Source organism: Schistocerca americana, chromosome 6, assembly GCF_021461395.2.
Source record: "Schistocerca americana isolate TAMUIC-IGC-003095 chromosome 6, iqSchAmer2.1, whole genome shotgun sequence".
Lineage (NCBI taxonomy): Eukaryota > Metazoa > Arthropoda > Insecta > Orthoptera > Acrididae > Schistocerca > Schistocerca americana.
Genome location: NC_060124.1, coordinates 508670395 through 508696838, shown reverse-complemented (window position 1 = coordinate 508696838; position 26444 = coordinate 508670395).

The following is a 26444-nucleotide window of genomic DNA, read 5'->3' as shown; positions in this document are numbered from 1 at the left end:
TAAATTCCCACATTTTTGCAGTTTCTTCAATTTTAGTCTAGAGTTCATAACCAATAGATTGTGGTCAGAGTCCACATCTGCCCCTGGAAATGTCTTACAACTTAAAACCTGGTCCCTAAATCTCTGTCGTACCATTATATAATCCATCTGAAACCTGTCAGTATCTCCAGGCTTCTTCCATGTATACAACCTTCTTTTATGATTCGTGAACCAAGTGTTAGCTATAATTAAGTTGTGCTCTGTGCAAAATTCTACCAGGCGGCTTCCTCTTTCATTTCTTAGCCCCAATCTATATTCACCTACTACATTTCCTTCTCTCCCTTTTCCTACTACTGAATTCCAGTCACCCATGACTATTAAATTTTCGTCTCCCTTCACTATCTGAGTAATTTCTTTTATTTTGTCATACATTTATTCAATTTCTTCGTCATCTGCAGAGCTAGTTGGCACATAAACTTGTACTACTGTAGTAGGCGTGGGCTTCATGTCTATCTTGGCCACAATAAGGCGTTCACTATGCTGTTTGTATAGCTTACCCACACTCCTATTTTTTTTATTCATTATTAAACCGAATCCTGCATTACCCCTATTGGATTTTGTATTTATAACCCTGTATTCACCTGACCAAAAGTCTTGTTCCTCCTGCCACCAAACTTCACTAATTCCTACTATATCTAACTTTAATCTATCCATTTCCCTTTTTAAATTTTCTAACCTACCTGATCGATTAAGGGATCTGACATTCCATGCTCCAATCCGTAGAATGCCAGTTTTCTTTCTCCTGATAACGACGTCCTCCTGAGTAGTCCCCACCCGGAGATCTGAATGGGGGACTATTTTACCTCCGGAATATTTTACCCACGAGGACGCCATCATCACTTAACCATACAGTTAAGCTGCATGCTCTCGGAAAAAATTATGGTTGTAATTTCCCCTTGCTTTCAGCCGTTCGCAGTACCAGCACAGCAAGGCCATTTTGGTTAGTGTTACAAGACCAGATCAGTCAATCATCCAGACTGTTGCCCTGCAACTACTGAAAAGGCTGCTGCCCCTCTTCAGGAACCACATATTTGTCTGGCCTCTCAACAGATACCCCCCCCCCCCCTCGCCGTTGTGGTTGCACCTACGTCACAGCTATCTGTATCGCTGAGGCACGCAAGCCTCCCCACCTATGGCAAGGTCCATGGTTCTTGGGGGGGGATTTGACAAGTATGCATTTAAAAAGAAAACTATGTTGTAGAAGGGACAAAGACAATCCAGTTCCCTAAGCTCACTGGTGTTAAAGCAAATGTGAGGTTTGAAGAATTCATTGCGGCCTTACAAGAATAGTTTTGTAAGGGTTTTGAAGACACTGTCAATCTTACATCTGTTTTAGAGCAGTTTTCAGCACTGTTTGGTGATTCAATTGATAGAGCCCCTATGCACCTGCAGATATAACTGATTGACCTGTGAGTTAATTCCACTTTTAATTACAAATCTTTTTACCTTAAAACTGTCCAATGTATCTACATTGCCTTTCTCAGGTAGATTTTCCAAGTCTCCATGATGAGGTTGTAAAAAGTGCTATAATATTTTCATTGACATTTTTGTGTGAAAGACATGACTGTACTGCCATTTAAATGTGGCACATTCGCTGTTTTCCCCATTTCCTCTTCCTTAGACAGGGCAGTGTAGTGGTGGGGGAAACATGAAATGAGACTAAGCGCTTTGGTACTTGGGCCCGAACATGGCACATGAACCAAAATCTTGGCCTACCCTGCATTAGACATACTACTAATCAGCAAACGTCAAACAGTGTCAGTGAATTGAGTAAAGCCAGCCTGGTCATTAGCTGACAATCTACATCTGCCTGTTTCTGCAAATTTGCTGGCCGTGGTCGATGACATCTCTTCTCCCAACTATGCCAATGACACCTCTCCACTAGACACAAATTTTGAAATGTGCATCGATTTTGCCCCTCTGTGTGACCCCCATCCCCCTCTGCTCCTTCACTCCCATCTGATACAGTGTGTGCAGTCGATGTCACAGATATTAACCTTGATGACCTCTCCATAAAAATTTATATTCTAACTGCTGATTCTCAGTATATTTATTCTTTAATGAAATTTGTTGCAAGTAATATACCTCTGTTTCCAACCACTAGGTCAATACATAGTATCCATACTAGGAATAAGAACAATCTACATAAAGACCTAAAATCATTCACATTGGTCCAAACAGGGGTCCAATATTCAGGAACACACATTTTTAATAAATTGCCAGGAACCATTAAAAACTGGGTTTCAGATATGGCAGGGTTTAAACAGAGTTTGAAAGATTTTTGGTAGGCAAGTCCTTCTACTCTGTAGACGAATACTTTATCAGGGACTGTTAGACAAGCTTAAGTAAAAATGTCTGTTAGATTTAATTTTTATCAGAACTTTGTCACAACAGTCAAGATTAGGTATTTTGTGTATGATAAAGTTATTAAAAGTGCATAACAATGTTTTATTCTGACAGTGTATTAATTCTGTAAATATTAGCAGTTCCAGTTTACTGTAACATGTTCATCCATTTTGACAATCTCCTGGCAAATGATCAGGGCAGTAAAATATTATATTCAAATGTTTTATGTTATACTTTCTGACATGTCCCAACCCTTGAGAATTATCTCATTTTTTGGGTCTATGGAACAAAAACTGAATCCAAACAAATCTAATCTAATCCCAGATGACACTGTCTTCATTTTCGTCATCTTTCCCTCTGTGCAACATGACACCTCAACAAGTCACATGCAGCTACTGAACTCCTCCGAGCTCCCTCCAAATACTGCGCAGGACCACACAGCGGCCAAAATCTTGTGCGACAGCATCCTGTCCATTGCTGTCCCTCTCCACCTGCACCTCATGGACCTCACTCCAGTCAACAAACCTACCTGCTCCCATGCAGGACTTCACCTTCTTTCACCTAAGTGGCTTTGAGCTTTCATAATGGACAGCATCTCCTGTTCAGTTCCTTATCCATGCTCCACACTACCTAAGTGGCGGGATAGGATGGGGGGGGGGGCCTCTCTGGTTATTATCAATCACAAAAACAGCACCTCTGAGTTTTGAATTGCAGACTTTTAGCTCTGTGTTTTTTGACAACTTCGCATTGTGTGGGTTTTCCTCATATTTGTTTAGCATGTGTTCTTGCAACTAGTGAGTAAATTGTTCTACAGCATATCTCATGTTCTATTCCTTCATCATGTAATGAAGAGGTGGAAATTACCATAGTTGTATTAGACACTTCAGTTTCCAGTACCCTGTTTCTATTTCAAATGCAATTTCTGACATATTTTTTTGGTTTTAATTGTACCCCACCATCTTCCTATCCAATAGTAAGAATTGTTTCAAGTCTCTGGAGTACCATCATAATATTACAAACATTTTCCACACTTAACTTTTCTTGTATTTTTGTTACCTCTATTGGTTGTTGTTGTTTTTTGGGGGAGGAGACCAGACAGCAAGATCATCGGCCTCATCAGATCCGGGAAGGACGGGGAAGGAAGTTGGCCATGCCCTTTCAAAGGAACCATCCCAGCATTTGCCTGGAGTGATTTGGGGAAATCACAGAAAACCTAAATCAGAATGGCTAGACGCGGGATTGAACCGTCGTCCTCCTGAATGCGGTTACCACTATTATCCCAACACATGTTTTTATTTTCATTACTGTTACTTGTAATTAGCATTTTCCTCATGGCTATCAGATCCACAGTAACTACAATAAATTTTCATCACATTTCCTGATACACTAACATACTCTTTGAAATAAATAAACATGGCACCTTACCAGTGAGAATACTTTTCCCTAGCCCTATCCTTCATCAACTTCTACATCATCATTAACAAAATCATTATCAACAACATCAAAAACACTATCATCATTATATTATCTCTCATGTCAACACTTTCTCAACATCACACATAGACCCTACTTCAACTCATCTTAACAGCTTCATATTGCAAAAATATTCTCACCATCATGCATCAACATTCAGTCTATAATCACCTAGTACACTTGACTTCTTTTCCAAAATATTATCATCACTAATAAAGTTTGTTCACAAAGTTACTCTTGCCTCTTCCTTATGACAATGTTCAAAACTTCCCTTTTCTATGTGATCTCCTTTCTTAAATAATATGTATCACAGAATGTACTCGGGACAATACATGAAAGTTGTTAATATACAACAAATTTCATCTTAAAAGCATTTACTCCTAATAAGACTGTCAAAAAGTTTCAACTCTTCCATGATAATTACATTAAAATGCTGACTGTAAATTTACAATGTGAGTGGCTACTAAGTCTGACTATCATCCATTATTTTTTTTCAAATAGACACAAATTCTCATAGAAACATCAAGACCCAAATGCAATCAGAACTTATACATGCACTACCACTAAACCAGACAGATTAAAAACCCAAAATACATCTCATGTCATTACTTTTTCTAAATCAGTCTGGTACAGGTTTTCTTTTTCATCTGTATTCTGATTGATTTGAGGTGTTCCACCATGAATTCCTCTCCTGTGCAAAGCTTTTCATTTCAGAGTAGCATTTCCAACCTACATCTTGCTGGATGTATTCCAATCTCTGTCTTCCTCTACAGCTTTTCCCCTATACAGCTCCCTGTAGTATCATGGAAGTTATTCCCTGATGTCTTAACAGATGTCCTATCATCCTGTCCCTTCTTCTTATTCTCCAGAGAACTTCCTCATTGCTTACCTTATTCCATCTAATTTTCAACATTCTTCTGTAGCACCACTTATCAGATGATTCTGTTTTCTTCTGTTTTGGTTTTCCAACAGTCCATGTCTCACAGCCATACAATGCTGTGCTCCAAATGTACATTCTCAGAAATTTCTTGCTCTATTAAGGTCTATGTTTGGCAAACTTCTCTTGGCCAGAAATGCACTTTTTACTAGTTCTAGTCTCCTTCTTGTGTCCTCCTTGCTCCATCTGTCATAGGTTATTTTGTTGCCTAGGTAACAGGATTTCTTAACTTCACCTATTGCATGCTCAGCAATTCTGATGTTAAGTTTCTCACTATGCTCATTTTTGCTACTTCTCATTACTTTCATCTTTCTTCCATTTATTCTCAATCCATATTCTGTATTCATTACGTAGTTCATTCCATTCAGCAGTTCCAGTAATTCTTCTTCACTTTCACTGAGGATAGCAATGTCATTGTTGAATGTTATCACTGATATCCTTTCATCTTGAATTTTAATCCCACTCTTGAACCTTTCTTTTATTGCTGTTATTGCTTTTTTGATGTATAGGCTGAACAGGAGGAGTGAAAGACTATCCCACTGTCTTACACCCTTTTTAATCCAGGCATTTCATTCTTGGACTCCCACTTTTGTTGTTCCTTCATGCTTCTTGTACAGATTGTATATTATCCATCTTTCCCTATAGCTTTCCCCTATTTTCCTCAGAATTTTGAACACCTTGTTCAATTTCAATTGCTGAATGCTTTTACCAGCTCAACAAATGCTATAACCGTGTCTCGTTTGCTCTTCAGTCTTGCTTCCATTGTCAACCACAATGTAAGAACTGACACCCCTGGTGCCTTTACCTTTTGTAAAGCCAAACTGATTATCATGTAACAAATCCTTAATTTTCTTTTCCATTCATCTGTATATCATTCTTGTTGGCAACTTGGATGTGTGAATTGTTATACTGATGGTGCAATAATTCTCAGACCTGTCAACTCTTGCAGTATTTGGAAATGTGTGTGGATGATGATTTTCCAAAAGTGCGGTGGTGTATTATCAGTAAAATACATTCTACGTACTAAAATAAATATTGTTTTGTTGCCATTTCCCCCCAATGATTTTAGAAATTCTGTTGGAATGTTATCTATCCATTCTGCCTCATTTGATCTTAAATCTTTCAAAGCTCTTCTAAGTTCTGATTCTAATACTGGATTCCCTATCTCTTCCCTATCAACTCCTGTATCTTCTTCTATTACCTCATCAGACAAGTCCTTCCCCTCATACAGGTCTTCATTGTATGCTTTCCACCTATCTGCTCTCTTTTGTGTGTTTAACAGTGGAATTCACATTGCACTCTTAATGTTACCGCCTTTGCTTTTAATTTCACCAAAGATTGTTTTGACTTTTCTATGTGCTAAGTCAACCCATCTGACAATTATTGCCTTTTCAATTTTTTCACGTTTATCATGTAGCCATTTTACCTTAGCTTCCTTGCACTTCCTATTTATTTCTTTCGTAAGTGACTTGTATTTCTGTAGTCCAGAATTTTCCTGAACATTTTTTTTACTTCCCTCTTTCATCAGTCAACTGAAGTATTTCTTCTGTTACCCATGGTTCCTTCACAGTAACCTTCCTCGTATGTGTGTTCGCCTTCTCAACTTTGGGATTGCCCTTTTTGCTACACACACACACACACACACACACACACACACACACACACACACACACGCACACATGCACGTGCGCACGCAAACACAACTTGCACACACGTCTGCAGTCTCAGAGAGCTGAAACTACACTGCGAGCAGCAGCACCAATGCATGATGGGAGTGGTGACTGGGTGGGGGTAAGGAGGAGGCTGGGGTGGGGAGGGGGAGGGATAGTATGGTGGGAGTGGCAGACAGTGAAGTGTTTCAGTTTAGACGGAGGGCAGGAGAGAAGGTGCGGAGGGGGAAGGGGGTAAGTAGCAGAAAGAAGAGAAATAAAAAGAAATTAAAAGACTGGGTGTGGCGGTGAAATGACAGCTGTGTAGTGCTGGAATGGGAACAGGGAGTGGGCTGGATGGGTGAGGACAGTGACTAACGAAGGTTGAGGCCAGGAGGGTTACGGGAACGTAGGATGTATTGCAGGGAAAATTCCCACCTGCGCAATTCAGAAAAGCTGGTGTTGGTGGGAGGGATCCTTATGGCACAGGCTGTGAAGCAGTCACTGAGATGAGGGATATCATGTTTGGCAGCGTGTTCAGCAACAGGGCGGTCTACTTGTGTTTTGGCCACAGTTTGTCGGTGGCCGTTCATGTGGACAGATAGCTTGTTGGTTGTCATGCCTACATAGAATGCAGCACAGTGGCTGCAGCTTAGCTTGTAAATCACATGACTGGCTTCACAGGTAGCCCTGCCTTTGATGGGATAGGTGATGTTAGTGACTGGACTGGAGTAGGTGGTGGTAGGATGATGTATGGGACAGGTCTTGCATCTAGGTCTATTACAGGGGTATGAGCCATCTCCACAATAGGGTGAGTAGCTCTGATATTGTAACATTCCATCCTGGGTTTTCCATTGTTTGATTCCTTAGTACTTACTTATTCCACTTTCTTGTGCCTTAATTTTTCCTGACTATTCTCTTAATCTTCAGCCCACTCACTATTAAATTTTTATCTGAGTCTATAACTGCTCCTGGGTATGCCTTACAGTCCAGTGTCTTACTGTGGAATCTCTGCCTGACCATAATATAATCTAAGAGAAATTTCTCCATATCTCCTGGCCTTTTCCAGGTATACCTCCTCCTCTTGTGATTCTTGAACAGAATGTTTGCCATTACTAGCTGAACTTTATTGCAGAAATCAACTAGACTTTCTCTCCTCTCATCACCGGCCACTGGGCTGAGCAGTTCTAGGCGCTTCAGTCTGGAACCGCGCTGCTGCTACAGTCACAGGTTCAAATCCTGCCTCGGACAAGGATGTGTGTGATGTCCTTAATTAGGTTTAAGTAGTTGTAAGTCTAGGGGACTGATGATCTCAGATGTTAAGTCCCATAGTGCTTAGAGCCATCTCCTCTCTCATCCCTACCACAAAGCCTACATTCTCCCATAAGCATGGCTTCTACTCTTTCCCTTACAACCACATTCCACTCCTACATGACTGTTAGAATTTCAGCTCCTTTACATACTGAATTACTCATTGAATATCCTCATATGCTTTCTCTATCTCTTTTTTCTGCTTGCAACATCAGCGTGTATATCTTAACTATTGTAGTTGGGGGTGGTTTGCTGTCTGTTCTGATGATAACACCCCTATTACTGAACTGATCACGGAAATTCACTCCCTACCCTACCTTCATATTCATAATGAATCCTACTCTTGATATACGATTTTCTTTTGCTGTTGATATTACTATTTACTCATCTGACTAGAAATCCTTCTTTTCTTCCCATTCACTTTACTGACACCCACTATATCCATAGTGGGCCTTAGCCTTAGCCTTAGCATTTCCCTTTTCGGATTTTCTAGCTTCCTTACCGCATTCAGAATTCTGACATTCCACACATTGACTCATAGAATGTTATCCTCGCATCGGTTATTCAATTTTTTCTTATGGTCACCTCCCCATTGCCAGTCCCCTCCTAGAAATCCAAATGGGGGATAAATCCAGAATTATTTGCCAATGGAGAGATCATAATAATACATTTTTCAATTACAGGCCACATGTTCTGTGAATACACATCATTTGTCTGTAATTTAGTGGTTTCCATTGCCTTCTGCATTCTCATGCCATTGATCACTGCTTATTATTCCTCATTTTAGGGACAGTTTCCCACCGCATGGATAAGAGAGTGCCTTGAACTTCTCTCTGTCCCTCTGCCCTCTTTGACAAGGCTGTTAGCAGAATGAGGGTGACTTCATGTGTCAGAAGTCTTTGGCTGCCATTGCTGATGATTTTTATTCAAAATTGGAGCGATGGTGCGGTTTGACACTCGGACCAAGGATGTTGTGATTACTAGTCAAAGATGCTACACCTAGACCACAGGTCATTTCAACAAAAGTATTAAGAAAAAATATTATAAAAATATAATAATTTCCCAGAAACAATCAGTATTCTAAGCCCAAATAGTACAGAAGCACAAGAATAATTAAATCCCATTTTATGCAACATTATCTCTCAATGACAGTTATGTGCAAAATTCTATTTTTGAAGTGACAAAACAGTAAAAAAAAAAAAAAAAAAAAAAAAAAAAAACCAGACAGAAGTTTACCTTCATAAATTACTCTTAGCTAATCAGGACAAAATTTAAAGGATACTCATTGCCATTACATCCAAAAACATTTTTCCTTGGAAACAGTAAAATATATATTCCTCTTTCAAAGCGAGATTTTTTTTGTTATCCAAGCATAAATAAAAGTAGGCCTTTTTTATCACAGAAGCAAAAATTACTTAATATTTTACATACTTTCAAAACTGTTCTTTAAATACATGCTAATATGAAAATTTCAGATCAGAAATTGGCCTCCAGAAAAATTTCAGCTCTTGGTAAAGCAATAATTAAATATGTCATTCACACACTGAGAGTCTCAGTTTCTCATAAAATCATCTCAACATATTAGACTCGCTACCATCAATCATTAGCACAGCATGTTTCTTAAATCAATTATCAGACTGATCCACAATTCAATATAATCTAAGACATTCCTAAGCTCCAACCAATACACTGCATATCAGTAAGTCATGCTGCATACTTCAACATATTTTCTCTATGCACTGCTCAATATGGACAAGCCATAGTTCTCTAATTATTATTATTATTATTTCCTGTCTCACACATTATGTCTGGTTAAAAATGGAAAGTGACGCGGACCTTGATCAAGCGTGACTTCCTTTTAACTGTATGGTATTTGTTACATTGCATTTAGGAACTTTCGGGTAATTGAACATGTATCAATAATTACAGATTTCTGTATGAAACTTCCTGGCAGATTAAAACTGTGGGCCGGACCGAGTCTCGAACTCGGGACCTTTGCCTTTTGCGGGCAAGCGCTCTACCATCTGAGCTACTGAAGCACGATTCACGCCCAGTCATCACAGCTTTACTTCTGCCAGTATCTCGTCTCCTACCTTCCAAACTTTACAGAAGCTCTCCTGCGAACCTTGCAGAACTAGCACTCCTGAAAGAAAGGATATTGCGGAGACATGGCTTAGCCACAGCCTGGGGGATGTTTCCAGAATGAGATTTTCACTCTGCAGTGGAGTGTGTGCTGATATGAAACTTCCTGGCAGATTAAAACTGTGTGCCCGACCTAGACTCGAACTTGGGACCTTTGCCTTTCTGTAAAGTTTGGAAGGTAGGAGACAAGATACTGGCAGAAGTAAAGCTGTAATGACAGGCCGTGAGTCGTGCTTCGGTAGCTCAGATGGTAGAGCACTTGCCCGCGAAAGGCAAAGGTCCCGAGTTCGAGTCTAGGTCGGGCACACAGTTTTAATCTGCCAGGAAGTTTCATATCAGCGCACATTCCGCTGCAGAGTGAAAATCTCATTCTGGAGACAGATTTCTGTAGTTGTATATATACATTTGGATGTAGCTGTATTGCGTTGATGTACTGGTGGATATTGTGTGGTATGACTCCTGTAGTTGATAGTATATTATTATTATTATTAGTATTATTATTATTAAATTTTATGGCCTTCATTGGACCACTCTAGCCAACCTTATACAAATAATTTTCCAGTTTTCTGTCAGCCCAGTACTTCTTCATTCTCTCGGATCTTATCCTTCTTTCTTCATCTGAAATCACCCTCCCTATTGTGTATTTGTTGATTCATGTTTGCGGTCTGGTTTGTTTGTCTGTGAGTTTCCTGGTTTTGTCAGTTTTGTTTCTTAGGTCTTCCAATGTAATCTGAAGCTCATCCATATCTTCCTTGATTTCTGTAATCCACTTAATGTTGTACTTATTATTCCACAATTTTTCTATTATTCTCCTGATGATCCTGTTCTCTGGTGTTCTGATTAGATGTCCAAAAAATGAAATGTGTTCTTCCTGATTGTACTCATTACTGGTTCTATTTGCTAGTAGACTGTTTCATTTGCAGCTACTCTCCAGTGTCCATCTTCCTGGTACGATTTGTTGATGCACGTTCTGATGATTCTTCTCTCTGTTTTGAGTATGATGTCTATTTGTGCAGTGCTAGTTGTTTTGAAGATGGTTTTACTTGCGTATGTTATTTCTGGTTGAGTCACTGTTTTGTAGTGTTTTAATTTTGTTGCTATTGACAGGCTCTTTTTGTTGTAGTTGTTCTTGGTGATATATTGTGCTCTAGTCAATTTTTTTATTCTGTTATGCCATGTTGGCTTTTCATTGAGGTTATATGTTATGATTTCTCCCAGATATTTAAATTTTGTCTACAGTTTTGATTTCTTGGTTTCCTATGGCAATTTTGTTTATGAGTGATGGGTCAGTTAACATGATGACTGTTTATTCAAAGGATATTCCAAGACCAATTTTCTGTGCAATTTCCTGCAGTGAGATAACTTGTTGTTTGGTTTCCTGTATACTGTTAGACAAGAGAGCAAGGTCATCAGCAAATCCTAGACAATTTAAACTTATTTTGTCTTTGGCTCTTCCAATTTTGATGTTCATTGTGTTAATCTTGTACCATTCCCTCATTATGTATTCTAAAACACAGTTGAACAGCCAAGCAATCTCCTTGTCTTAAACCTGTTTTTATGATGAATGGTTAGATAGTTCCCCCCTGAACTTGACTTTTGATACAGTGTTGGTTAATATGAGTTCTATTATGGGAACAGGATATGAATAGCGGTATACAGAATAAACTGTCCCCACTAATATCTGCACATACATATATTTTGACAATTATCATACACGTGCACACAGTACAAGGTATAAGAACAGACTGAATTAACATGGCGGCTCGGATGAGCGACCTGAGACCCAAAGATTAATGTTGTTTATGGTCAATATGTCCTATCGATGCCACACAGCCCCCCCCCCCCCCCTCCCCCCATAGAGTACGGAGTACCACATGTGAGTCTTGAGGGAAGACCATAAGACCATGGGGGCATCGACGCTGTTGGTGGTCATACAAGCTGGTAGATGCACAACCGGGACATCCACCCCAACCGGGGCGGAGTGCGGAGGCGGAGCGATGGGAGGCAGGTCCACCTCGAAGTCATTGAGCCAGCGAGGATGGACGATGCGGATGGACGATGCGGCAACCAGCCTGAGAGCAGCCAGGTTGAACGGTAGATGGTGGGGTGTAGGTGTGACAAGCCTGGATGCTAATCGAGCCGTCGTGTGAGATGAAGGCATGGATTGCCATCAGGTCGTACTCACGAGGGAGGGTAAGGCTATGCACAACACTGATGTTTAACTGGTTGTTGGGTGGTGGGGCCGCGGTGTCTGTGAGTAGAATGAGAACTCGGTCATCGAGAGTGACGATTGAAATGCCATCTACACAGTGTGGGTGTGCATTGCAGGGTGTCTCCATAGTCAATGAGGTAGCAGTGAAACCCGTACACAGGGTGGAGGGTGACATGTCTGAGAACCCTGCAAAAGGCGACAGGGAGGCGCCAGGTGAACAAAATGGCATGGTGGTCTGAGGAGAAACATTGTCGTACACCACAGTGGGAGGGAGACTGGCGGGAGAGTCATTAGGAAAATCAGACTGAGCCAGCAGAGGGACGTCGGGGTCCACGAATGCTGGTTTGAGTCAGTGTAATGAAACAGTTTGTGGGCTGTCTTTGACGATGATGTCAAAAGTTGTATCGCCCCAACAGAGGACATTAAATGGGCCAAGATAAGGTCATTGCAGAGGTTGTCAGACTGAATCATCTCTCAGCATTACATGGGAGCAAGTGCTGAGAGCGGTTGGCACGTAAGTGTCTGGCAGGGAGTGGCTGATAGGTGGGTGCAGGTGTGCATGTTTGAAGTGGGAGTGGAGTCTTCAGGAGGCTGAATGAGTTCCCCTGGTAGGACAGGGTTCTCCCCAAAAACGAATTCTGAGATAGTGCCCTGTAAGTCGGTCTTGAAAGTTGAACGGAGACCGAGCAGTACCCACGGAAGTGCTTTGGACCAGAGGCAGTCGTGGCACCTGAGCACTGTTTTTAGAGTGCGGTGCCTCCATTCCACTAACCCGTTGCTTTGTGGGTGGTATCCTGTGGTGTGAATTTTCCTTATGCCGCAGACATTACCTAAAATGGTGAACAGGGAAGACTCAAACTGATGACCCTGGTCAGTGGTGATGGTGGTTGGACAACTGAACCAAGCAATCCATGAGGAGAAAAAACCCTTGGCCACGGTCTCAGCAGTGAAAGGGGACTGTCTGTACCCAGTGGGACGTGTGGTCAATTGTGGACAGAATGTATCTGTGGCCCTCCGAGGGTGAAAGAGGACCGATAAGATTGAGATGTACATGACGAAATCGTCCTGGAGGAATGTCGAACTTGCCCAGTGGTAGGGTGGTGTGGCAGCCGATTTTGTTGCGTTGGGAGGGGACATAGCTGCGTGCCCAGGTTTGTCAGTCCCATTTTATGTTTTTCCAATGAAATGCTCAGAGACGAGCCATGTAGTGGCACAGACGCCAGGGTGAGCGAGGTTATGCAGAATGTCGAAGGCCTACCGGCAGAAGGGGAGGGGGGGTGGGGGGGGGGGGGTGGAGAGTAACAGGCGTAAGGTACCAGTAGAAGAGTCGCACCACACCTCATCCACAATGCCAGGGAATTTAGCTTTAGTAAACACAAGGGATGTTTGAGGGTCCGTGAGGAGAACTTGAGATTCCTCGTCTGAGGCTTGTAGGGTGGCCAGGTTGGATAAGTCAATGATGCGTGAAATAGTATTGGTATGCGAAAAAAAAATCTGTGGCAATGTTGTCCATGCCCTTGATGTAGCGAATGTCGGTTGTGAATTGGGAGACTAGATCAAACTGACGGAAACACCGAGGGAAGGGTCCTTGGTGGGGTTGCAGAAAACATCTACAAGTGGCTTGTGATCCGTGAGGATGAAGCAAGAGTGACCCTCCACATCGGGGCGGAAGTGTTTGACAGCCTCATAGACTGCAAGGAGTTCTCTATGGAAAGCAGAGTATTTCTTCTGAGCTGTTGACAGTGGTTGTTTCTTTTTTTTTTTTTTTTTTTGAGAAGAAATGAAGAGGGGAAACTGTGTCTGCCCTGCGTTGCTGTAGTACTGCTCCCACTGAGATGTCACTGGCGTCCATAGTGATAAACAACTTGGCTAAGGGGTCGGAGTGGGTGAGTGTCACAGCGTGAGCTAAAGAAGTCTTTAACGCATTGAAAGCGCGTCCAGCATAGGTGCAGTCCAGCGAACGGGTTTGAGTCCTGAAGTCTGTTTACCTGACAGTGAGTCTGTCAGCGGGGCCTGAAAGGCAGTGGCAGAAGGCAGGCAATGATGGTAGTAATTTATCGTGCCCAGGAAACATCGTAGTTATTTGTAAGTAGCCAGGGGCGGCAGTGAAGTGATAGCATGCACATGAGATTTGGGAGGCTGTATTCTGTTGGTGGAGATGGTGTAACCCAGGAAAGTGACGGAAGACTGACACAACTGGCAGTTTTCTTTGTTGACCTCAACGCCATTGGAGTTCAAGATCTGGAGGACCATGGATAAATGATTTTCATGTTCCTCAGATGACTTGTTGAAAATGAGTATGTCGTCCAGATATGCAAAGCAAAACTCGAACTGTCGTAAGATGGAGTCAATGAAATGCTGCCACATTTGCACTGCATTTTTTAGTCGAATGGCATGAAGTTGTATTGGAACAAACCAAGCGGCGTGATAATAACTGTTTTAGGGATGTCACCCAGTGCTATGGGAATCTGATGGTATGCACATTTACAGTCAATAAAACTGAAGATTGTAGCGCCCGATAACATGTGAGTAAAAACATTTATGTTAGGCACAGTGTAATTGTCCATGATACTATAACCATTTAAACGTCTGTAGTCACCACACATTCAGAAAGAACCATCATGTTTGAGGACGAGGTGGATGGGTGAAGACCAGTTGCTCTCTGATGGTTGCAGGATACCTGCCTCCAAAAGTTCATTAATTTGCTGCCGGGCTGTGTGCAACTTAATAGGGTTGAGGCGTCTAACCTTGTGTCTAATAGTATGGGGCCAGCAGTGGTAACTATCTTTTGTGTCGTTCTGTCAGTGTTGCAACAAACTGAGAAGTGCACACAAGACTGATCAATGTCCTGATGCCAAGTTTTGGGATGGGTAGGGTGTGATGAGGTGTAACCGTTAGTGTGAGTGCGAAAAGGCAGCACGAAAGTCACATGTCTAGTACGTGAGTGCAGCGTGCGCTTGTTTGGAGAGGACAGCTGTGCATGCAGTGCGGAGCAGGTCGGAATGTGCGGCGACTGTCTGCTGCCAACCTTGCACTTGATACCCGGTGCGGGCGAGAGTGGTCTTGGTGTCGCGCGTGGAACTGCAATGGCTGCCGAGTCACGTGGCTGGCGTGTGAGAGAGGGGGAATGTTTATCAACATGTGGGGCGGCTGCCAGCATGGTGGGCATGGTCATATAATGTGTGCGACTGTTTTAGAAGTACTGTCTGTCACATATGGCAGTGAACATGGCGAGCGCGTCGTGGATGCGGAGTCTACCAGATGCGAATCTTCACATGCAGTTAATGTTTTTGGACTAACCTGATGAGTTTCCAAGCTGGTGTCTGCTGGAGAAACACGATTAGGTGGCCGGGACTGTGGACTGCAGTTTTAGCAGCGAGGTACGAGCTGTGATGAGCTCATTGTAAGTGTGTGCTATTCATTGTTTCAGCTCATTGTTTTCCTGGTGGAGTTGTGCCGCCAAGTCGTATTCTTACAGTAGGTTAGTGATGCACACACAATGTCACCCACGAGGGCAGAGCACTTGCATACCAACTCACATGTCGCGAGAGAAACAGAATGTGGAACATAAGTGCAAGAACACAGTATCTGTGTTAGTGGGATGGTGTGGCACTGAGCCCTGAACTATGTTCGGAGAGAGTTTGTAATGGGACAAAAAATCCATACCGAGAATTCATTAATTGATGTCAGCAATGTAGAAAGTCCACGGAAAACACAGAGAAGGAAATAGGTGCACCTAACTTTGACAGAGCCTGAGGTTTGTAACATTGATAGCTCGGAGAAGTGACTTTGTCAGTGAAAAGGTGGGGGTGCCATCGATGTAGGTATGATAGACACGTCAGCACCAATGTCGACTAGGAAAATGAGCTATGACAGAATGTCAGTCATGTACAAATGACCGCTCAGCCAGGCGGACGAGTGGACAGAGTGCAATGTATGAGGACGCCTATGAGGTTCCCCACAGGACTCGGCCTATTTTAGGTCCTGTGGTTGGCGTTTTGGTGCTGGTAAGGTAATTGGCACTTCTTGGCATTATCACCAAAAATCTTGTGGGATCAGCAATATGGATGAGCCGGATGCAGTGGTGGTGGTGTTTGTGGCAGTGGAGGAGTCTTGTCCTCATTGATTTGATCCAGCATGTATACTGGCACATATGGTGCATGGGCGATCCTGGAGTGCTCAGATGGTGGAAAGAGCGAGTGGATACTGCCAGGCAATGTAGAAGGTGCAGAGGTGGAGCGAGCCCTGCCTCTGCCAGCAGACAAGCTGGTAAGCAGGAGCAGTTGTGCCAACTAGCGGTGAGTGGTGAGCTGGTTGGTGTTGTCATAGCAGTGAATACAGTTGGTCTGCAATGCGGAGATGAGAGGTGAGTGACTCAAAGAAATGTGGTAGCAGATGGATCTGTAGGTCGGTAGGCAATTTGGCAGACCACACTGCCCACAGAGTGACGTCCGGCATGGACGGCTCACTCACGAGTAACCGAAGGCAGTGCCAAAGTTGTGATGGAGCTCAGTCCCCCAGCTGTTCCTCGTACAAGATCTTGATGATTAATTCTTGTGGTAAGCAGGCAAGTCGTTCTATGATCATTTCCTTCATGAACTCGTACTTCGGTGAAGGCGGTGGTGAGAGGAGTAGATCACAAATTAAATGTGAGTTCTCCGCGCACATTGAAAACATGCCCCGTGGGGTCGACTATAAATTACTGGTGGAACTTGCGGAATATCACTGTGGTGTGGTAAGACACCCCTGGAAGGCGAAACGGTGAAAGATGTACCCGAACCCACATGGTCAAAAAGTTGAGCAACTGGTCTGGGGGGAGGGCAAGGAGAATTTTGCGCACAAAAATGTCCATTGTTAGTCTGAAAATGAGGCAAAACCAGAACAGGTCATGATTGATAGTGACTGGGTGTGTTTTGCACAAACGGCGGCATTGCACACAGCACAACAGGAACTGCTTTGCACCCCGTTGAGAGTCAAAGTACGTGTGTGAATGTAGATCACTTTGAACATTATATGATTGATTGGTAGGTACACAGTTCTGAATATTATCCACTTCACACTTCACATGTTGGCGAACACAGTCCGACGACATGAAACCCGAGTCCACTGTTTGAGTTAACAGTGTAGCACTCGACCGTTGTAGAACAACAAAGTTGGTTAACGTGGTTGGAGATTGCAAATCACTATGGAGTAATGGAGAGCCACCCGTTGGCGAAGGATTGAAGGGGCCCGGCGGTCGTAGTTGGACTTCTAAATCTTTGAATAAAGCGTTGGGTGATGTGGCCGTGGTGGCATGCGCATAACCTGTTGATTTACAACACCCGGCATGGAAGTTGCAGAAGACGTAGAAACTATGGGGTCACCAGTATTGGAACAGGATATGAATAGCGGTATATAGAATAAACTGTCCCCACTAATATCTGCACATACATATATTTTGACAATTTTCATACCTGTGCATACAGTACAAGGTATAAGAACAGACTGGATTAACACGGCGGATGGATGAGTGATTAATGTTATCTATGGTCAATATGACCTATTGACACCACACTACCAATTTGATTAATTTTGTATGGAGCCCAAAATTTCTTAAGACTTTTAACATTGAAGGTCTATGGATACAGTCATATGCTATTTTAAAGTCCACGAAGGTTATTACTAGAGGTTTATCTCATTTCTTGTAATATTCTATGGCTAATTTTAAAGTGATGATCTGTTCTGCACAGCTTCTCCAAGGTCTGAAGCCTAAAATTAACTACTACCTAGCACAAGTCATCTTCACATGATCATAATGTATTACAGTTCTCTATAAAAGTCATCACATCATCTAATAGTAAGCAGAACAGTCAAGATAAATTCTTGAGTCTTCATTATCTGCCACACAACATGAAAATTTATTAAAGCATTAAATATTCTTAGTACAAGCCATTCTTTAGTAAAAATCATACAATCAGCATAAACTGTAAGTAACGTGAAAAATTAACTGCCCGTAATCCATCATTAATACTCCACAAAATAGACAAAATATTTACCAAGTAAAGTTCTAAATAATCACAGACTATAAACCATGAACCATGGACCTTGCCGTTGGTGGGGAGGCTTGTGTGCCTCAGTGATACAGATGGTGCAACCACAACGGAGGGGTATCTGTTGAGAGGCCAGACAAACATGTGGTTCCTGAAGAGGGGCAGCAGCCTTTTCAGTAGTTGCAGGGGCAACAGTCTGGATGATTGACTGATCTGGCCTTGTAACATTAACCAAAACGGCCTTGCCGTGCTGGTACTGCGAACGGCTGAAAGCAAGGGGAAACTACTGTCGTAATTTTTCCCGAGGATATGCAGCTTTATTGTATGATCGAGAGCTGCATCAAACCAGTCTCAGGACTGAAGACCACAACAACAACAACATAAAGTAATCACTAGAAAACTCATTCAGATGTCAGTGCCTATATCAATGGTTCTCAACCATTTTTTTGGTCATGGCACACTATACACTGTAGCAACACCTGCCAATTCCCTCAGTGCTGCTGCAAGTGAGAACAACTACATTTAAATCCAAAGCAAAGTCATTTGAATCAGTAAGTAGTTCTTCTTCACGTGGTGATTGCTTCATTTGCCCCATGATTACATTCTTTGCATCAGAAAAACCTCATCAGGTCTCTGTCATCTGGTCGGAGAACTAACTGAAAAAGGCCTTGTTTCCAAGATGTTAAGTAAGAGAGAGCTATTTTCATACAAAGATGCATTAAATATGACTAGCTGCTTGGCATTTCTGTGTCTCTTCCTTGCCACTATTGTATGAGGAAAATGAATGGTGTCAGCTGAATTTGTTCAGGGGGGGGGGGGGGGGGGCAGCCAGTTTGACATGTCCATTTCAGATGTAATTTGACATCTATGTCTCATAGGTGGCATTGAAGACATAATTCTCCTACAAATGCTTCTATGAAATGAAGACGCATTTTTCAGCAACACATATGTTGTCTGGAAGAGCAGCAGATGATTTTCATGGGAGATGGACTGACCATGACTAATCCTTGATGGAAAACCAGGCATGAAATTGTTCAAGATGTGCTGCTTTGCACTCATTGATCAGTCCTGATTACCACATATTCCTATCACCTCCAAATCCCAGAAGTTTCAAACTGCATTGTCAAATGCTTTATTAAATGAGAGACTGACAAGGTTAATAATAGTCTAATTTATGGTATTCCTTGGGCAGCTTCTCTTCAGTGTCCAGATGAATTTTGAAAGTAGCCAGTGATGGGGATAGGAGCATCCTCACAGTGTCCTTAACAGAATCCAGTAGTGATGCTCCAGTTAGTAGCTCAGTGAGAAGCTCATCATATCCTTCTGTGGGATTGGCCAGTTGCAAATTATGAGGTAATGATGGATGTCTCACAAAAGAATATTAACTCTCAAATGTGGTGTCTGTAATATTAGAATTGTTCCACATGCTTCTCAACATCAAGTATAACAGCCGATGTGAGTGTGATGTAGTGAATGAAGACTTAAGGCATCAACTGCCAGTGTGTGATTCACAACAGCTTCCCATTTAAATTCACAATCAATTATCTGCCGATGAAGCTAGATTGGCTGTCACCATCCGAAAGCACAGTGTGTAAGTCTTCTTATACATGTGAGCCCTATCTGGGCTGTCTGGAAGTTAGTGCATACTAAACATCTGGTAGTAGATAAGTGAGAATATTCTGAGTTGTTGCAGACAGACACTAACCAGGCAATTTACAGATTACAGACAAACAGTCATACATACAAATGTAGAGATAAACAAGAACTGCCATTCGCAGTCATCATTCAGCCATGCTAGAGGTCAGTTAGGCAAAAGCCTAGTGGTGCCTGTACGAGAAAATCAATGATACCAACAGACAGGGATGCATTGTCTGTATAGAAATTATTTTTACTTCTAGTATTGTGGTGATAAATTTCACACTTAATCCTAAATTTACAATTATTATTAACCACAAATACTGTTAGGGACTAAAAATATTTGCAGACTGGTTTAATTTTTAATAATAATATTTTACTGTACATATCTGTACAATAAACATATTTCTGCACTTACAAAGGGACCATCAGACCTATTAATCACAGATTTTGATGAGCCTTAGGTACATTGTAGAAAGATCTGTCCTGAGTACCTGGCTAGTGGCTTTTCATGTGACAGCTACTAGTTTATGAGAACATCAATGTTGTGGTTTTACCTATACCTCCTATACCTGTAACTTTAGTCATGTTCTGACTAAGTGAGCATAGTGCAGTGGCTAAAGTTCATGTCCACCAAGCTGGCAGTATAGTTCCAAGTATTTCCCATGTACTGACCCTTTTTCTTTTGCAAATTTATTGTATAGAATATCATTAGATAGTATACATCATAAAATATTATTCAAAAATAGTCATTTTTGTCATAGAAATTTCATTAATAAATCAATCATTGCTACAAAACTTTCTCCAAATGGGTATTCCTTTTGTTACAGAATAGATAACAGAATTGTCTTACTAGCTATCACTTGCTGTGGTAGAACAGAATCTGGATGTATTTGTCATGGAAGCAAATGAAGCACAAATTGTAGAGCACCATTCACATTTAATGAAAGCTACTGAGTTTCAGGCTGCAGATTTGTTTAGAAGTAACACTAGAAAACACAATTTGTTTAAATTCAAAAATATTGTTATTTCTTTGATCAACTTTGATGCAAACCATGCATATTTGATCAATCCTGTGAAAGCAGTTGCATTAAATTGATGCAGAATTAAAGAATTACTTTTCATGGAATCTTCCATTGAAGCAGTTTCATTATTAGTCTTTAGCAAATTGTGAACATATTGAAATTTTTTCATGAAAATTTTACGCTGCCTGTAAGAAATTCATGTCAAAGGATTGCCTTAGTGGAGTACATTGTCTGGGATAATTTTTGTGGTGCAAGTGCACGTTTTTGTTTCATCTACAAAGTTTTGCTCATAAAGCATCTGATCAATTTGCCATCCCCACAGATCAATAATATAAAGAAATGTTTCTTGTCCAATGTCTGGAAGAAGAACAGATTTTAAAAACTCTTTGTCCAGCAGTTCCCTAATTTTATTAGCTTGCAATTACATTTTTTAATTTATGAGTCAGTTTCTCAACTGTTTTTTGAACAGTCAGACCAAATTATCCACATGGTTCTTGCATACACAAGAAAACATAATGGAATACCTTTCCTGATGCAGTTATAGTATACGGTGCTGTGAAGGAACAACTAATCTTGCCGAAATTGGTTTTTGCTCCTTTTCTTACACTGATTGGACCTGGCAGCTGATTTGACTGTTATTAATTATGTGAATAAAATAAAAATAAGGGGTGAGTACTTTTGTCCATGTCTGGAAACCTCCTGCAGTTGCGAATATTTTGTCCATCATTGCAATCTCCTTGGAGCTGTCCAAATATATGGAATTCTCACTGTGAACAACAAATAGAATATATATTTGAAGAAAGTGTGTTGTAATGATTGATTTAGTAATTAAATTACTATTGCTAAAATGACTATTTTTGAATGATTTTTGATAACATACTATTTAATGATACCCTGTACTGTACGCAGGCAGGGTTTGAAGCTGTACAGCCAGTGTGATGGCCATGAACCATAGCGCCAGTGCTTCGCTCACTTGGTTGGAAGATGTTTAACATTTACAGATATAGGAGGTTTGCATAAGCCTTGAAAATCAATTTTATCAGAAACTAGGGGCCCTCACATGAAAAGCCACTAGCCAGGCATTCGGGATAGGTCCCTTTACAGCATACTTAAGACTCATTAACAGGTCTGATGGTCCCCTTGTTAGCCATATTGCTCCAGAAAATAATTCCACGGGACAATACTGAATGAAAATATGGAAAGTATTCTATAAATTGATTCTAAATCAAGTGACAGCCCCTGTTAGTGAGTTCTTACTGTAAATCCATAATTCATTCTATAGAACTCAATGATAATATCGAACAGAATCTAATACTTGCACCACTTTACTTAAAATTCAAGACACTTCTCATAGCCAAAAGGCTATCCATGACAACATCATTGGTCTTGTAGAGGAAAGAGTCATATGGCACTGGAAGTTGGGGTAGGATACATATTTCTCCATCCAGCAATTTCCATTATCGCTCCAGTAATTTTCATTATTGTTATAGATAAGTGTCAGCAACAGATTTGGAAGAATTAGCTGCAAATTACACATTTGATCACTTAGGGCAAACTCTGTGATGAGCATAGGTAATATTGAATAGCATAGGTGGGAATGAAACAAAAACTGGAACCTTGAATTTTAACCAAGAAAACTGCATAAAACGATAATTGTAGCCTTCTATCACCCAACAGACTCATCTAATGTTGTAACGAAAAACTTCAGAGAAAAACTTACTTCACTTGAACATAAGTTACCCAATCATACTGTAATCATTGGTGGAGACTTTAATCATCCAACAATTAATTGGGAAACCCACACTTTTGTTAGTGGTGGGTGTGATAAAACGTCCTGTGAAACATTACTCAATGCTTTGTCTGGAAACTACCTAGAACAGGTAGTTAGGAACGCCACTCAGGACGAAAACACGTTGGTTCTAATGGCAACAAATAGACCTGATCTCTTTGAGGATGTCCACATCAAAAGTGGTATCAGTGTCCATGATGTGGTTGTGGCAACAATGATTACCGAAGTACCAAGGACAACTAAAACAAACACGAAGAGATTTATGGTCAGTAAACTAGATAAAAAATCAGAAGCATCATATCTCAATGAAGAACTTGAAACTTCCAGCACAGGGCAGGAGAATGTAGAGGAACTGTGGCTCAAGTTTAAAAGAATAATTGACCATGCACTGGGTAGATACATATCCAGCAGAACAGTTCATAGTGGGAGGTCCCCTCTATGGTATACAGTCACTGTAAGAGAACTTCTGAAGAAGCAGAGATTACTGCATAATAGGTGCAAAACAAAGCATAGGACTATCTAGGACTATCTACATCTACATCCATACTCCGCAAGCCACGCAACAGTGTGTGGCAGAGGGTACCTTGAGTACCTCTATCAGTTCTCCCTTTTATTCCAGTATCGTATTGTTTGTGGAAAGAAGGATTGTTGGTATGCTTCTGTGTGGGCTCTAATCTCTCTGATTTTATCCTCATGGTCTCTTTGCGAGATATACAAAGGAGGGAGCAATGTACTGCTTGACTCTTCGGTAAAGGTATGTTCTCGAAACTTTAACAAAAGCCCGTACTGAGCGTCTCTCCTGCAGAGTCTTCCACTGGAGTTTACCTATCATCTCCGTAATGCTTTCGTGATTACTAAATGATCCTGTAACAAAGCGCGCTGCTCTCCATTGGATCTTCTCTATCTCTTCTATCAACTTTATCTGGTACGGATCCCACACTCCTGAGCAGTATTCAAGCAGTGGGCAAACAAGCGTACTGTAACCTACTTCCTTTCTTTTTCGATTGCATTTCCTTAGGATTCTTCCAATGAATCTCAGTCTGGCATCTGCTTTACCGACGATCAACTTTATATGATCATTCCATTTTAAATCACTCCTAATGCGTACTCCCAGATAATTTGTGGAATTAACTGCTTCCAGTTGCTGACCTGTTATTTTGTAGCTAAATGATAAGGGATCTATCTTTCTATGTATTCGCAGCACATTACACTTGTCTACATTGAGATTCAATTGCCATTCCCTGCACCATGTGTCAATTCGCTGCAGATCCTCCTGCATTTCAGTACAATTTTCCATTGTTACAACCTCTCGATACACCACAGCATCATCTACAAAAAGCCTCAGTGAACTTCCGATGTCATCCACAAGGTCATTTATGTATACTGTGAATAGCAACGGTCCTATGACACTCCCCTGTGGCACACTTGAAATAACTCTTACTTTGGAAGACTTCTCTCCATTGAGAATGACATGCTGGAGAGATGAAGAGGTGCCCAATGAAATGCACTTAGGTGTCAAGAGAGCAATGCATGACACCTTCAACGAATACCATAGCAGAATATCATTAAATGATATTTCACAAAACCTAAAGAAATTCTTGTCATATGTAAGGGCTGTTAGTGGCATCAAAGTTAGCATCCAGTCCCTAGCGAATGGGGCAGGAACTGAAATTGAGGATAACAAAGCAAAAGCTGAAATGCTCAACTCCATTTTCAACTGTTCCTTTACAAAGGAAAACCTATGAGACTCATCCTAATTAAATCTTCATAGCACTGAAAAGATGAATGAAATAAGTGTTGGTGTCAATGGTGTTGAGAACCAGTTGAAATCATTAAAACTAAACAAGGACCTGATGGAATCCTTGTCAGATTCGGTACTGATTTTTCATCTGATTTAGCCACTATTTTAACTATAATCTATCATAGATCATTCAGACAAAAATAACAAGCTCAGTTCTTGAAAAAATGTGCAGGTCACATCTGTCTACAAGAATGGTAGTAGAAGTGATCCACAAAACTACCATCCAGTATCCTTGACATCAATTTGTTGTAGAATCTTAGAATGTGTTCTGGACTCAAACATAATGAGATATCTTGAACAGAATGGCCTCCTCAGTACAACCAGCATGGATTCTGAAAACACCTATCATGTAAAACCAAACTCCCACTTTTCTCACATGACATACTGGAAGCTTTAGATCAAGGCAGTCAAATAGATGCACTACCGTATTTACTCGAATCTAAGCCGCACCTGAAATGTGAGACTCGAAATTCAAGTGGAGAGAAAAGTTTTAGGCCGCACCTCCAAATCGAAACAAAGTTGGTCCATTGTAATATGATACACAATTTACGTCAAATGAATGACGATACAGTTACAGTAGTTTGGTTCGAGTCGTAAGCTTAGCAGTTAAGCTTTATCAGGTAGTCATTGCTATGCGTCAGGCGCTCCGTCCGTATTTATACGGGTACCCTTCCTTTTTCACGTACTTCGTCTGGTTTGAATTGATTGCTTATTTTGCTTTTATCTGATAAGTGCCTTTCTCTTTGTTATAGGTGTTTACATCACTCAAAGCTGAAAATGCATTACTGTACTGTGTCATGCATTGTTTGTCGCATTCTGATAGTGCGTGTTTACAGCCTGTCACCGCTTGCAGCATGGCTTGCTTTTGTGTGCGCTACCGCCGCTTACAATTTAAAAAAAAATATAAATAAAAAAAAATAGAGAGAGAGAGAGAGAGAGAGAGAGAGAGAGAGAGAGAGAGAGAGAGAGAGGAATTGTCTCATTAGCAAAACAATGACAAGAGACTGCTATTTGCTGTTACTTACACTGCTGCTTTCTTTGATAATGATCAAGAACCAAATAATAAACTGCGTATGATATAACATGTTCTGAACGAGAGTTAGGCGAAAATTTTTCTCCATTTGAAAATCTTTGCGGCCGCTTCTTTAGTACATCAAATTCTGCACAGAAATTAGAGTCATCTTAGATTTAAAAATCTAGTCAGTTGCCGTGCTTCGTTTCTGACTGTATCACTATTAGGCATAAGAATAATACGAATATAAACATGACACGATACGTATATTACGAGGCCTGTTCAGAAAGTAAGCTCCGATTGATTGCCAAATTGAAACCACAGTGAACATCAGAAATGTTTTACTTGTAACAATTAGCTACACCTTTCAGCTACTTCTCTACGTAGTCGCCGTTCTGACTTAGACTTTTGTCATAGCGTTTGTGACATTACAACCTTTATCACTGCGATTTTTAACATGTAAAAGTTTTTTTCTGTATTCGCGTCAGTACGTGCGAACTTTTAACATATACCAATGAATGTTGTAACCAGATATCTTTGCCGCGCTCCTGAAAAGCGCAGAATATCACGATAGCTATAAACTGTTATACGCTGCTATCGATCAGTGAAAAAAAAAAAAAAAAAAGGTGCACCTATGTTTCTAAATAACAATTGCCAATTTTTACTTCTTCAGTGAGCCGCGCCGCTCTCTAGCTGTTCTTCTGTGAATGTGTTGCGAGTCGGATGCAAAAGTATTGTGCTCCATACTGATATAATCATTTTATTGTAAATTTAAGAGTTTAAGTTATTGAAAAATATATGTAGCCACAAACAAGCGAGAATGTGTATCATGAAAATTCGCTCCACCGCCACAATGGGTGGCCATGTTAATGTAAGTTTCCGTTTCATAATATAATACTTGAAGCCTTGAAGTTTATTTAATTTCAAAGAAAATCTCTCAACCTTATTTTCATTAATTATACTTGTGATAATCTTTTCTGTTTGAAAGATTTATGCAGCTTATGATCCAGCGTGTGTTCTGTCCGAACAGGAGGCTGTCGTGAC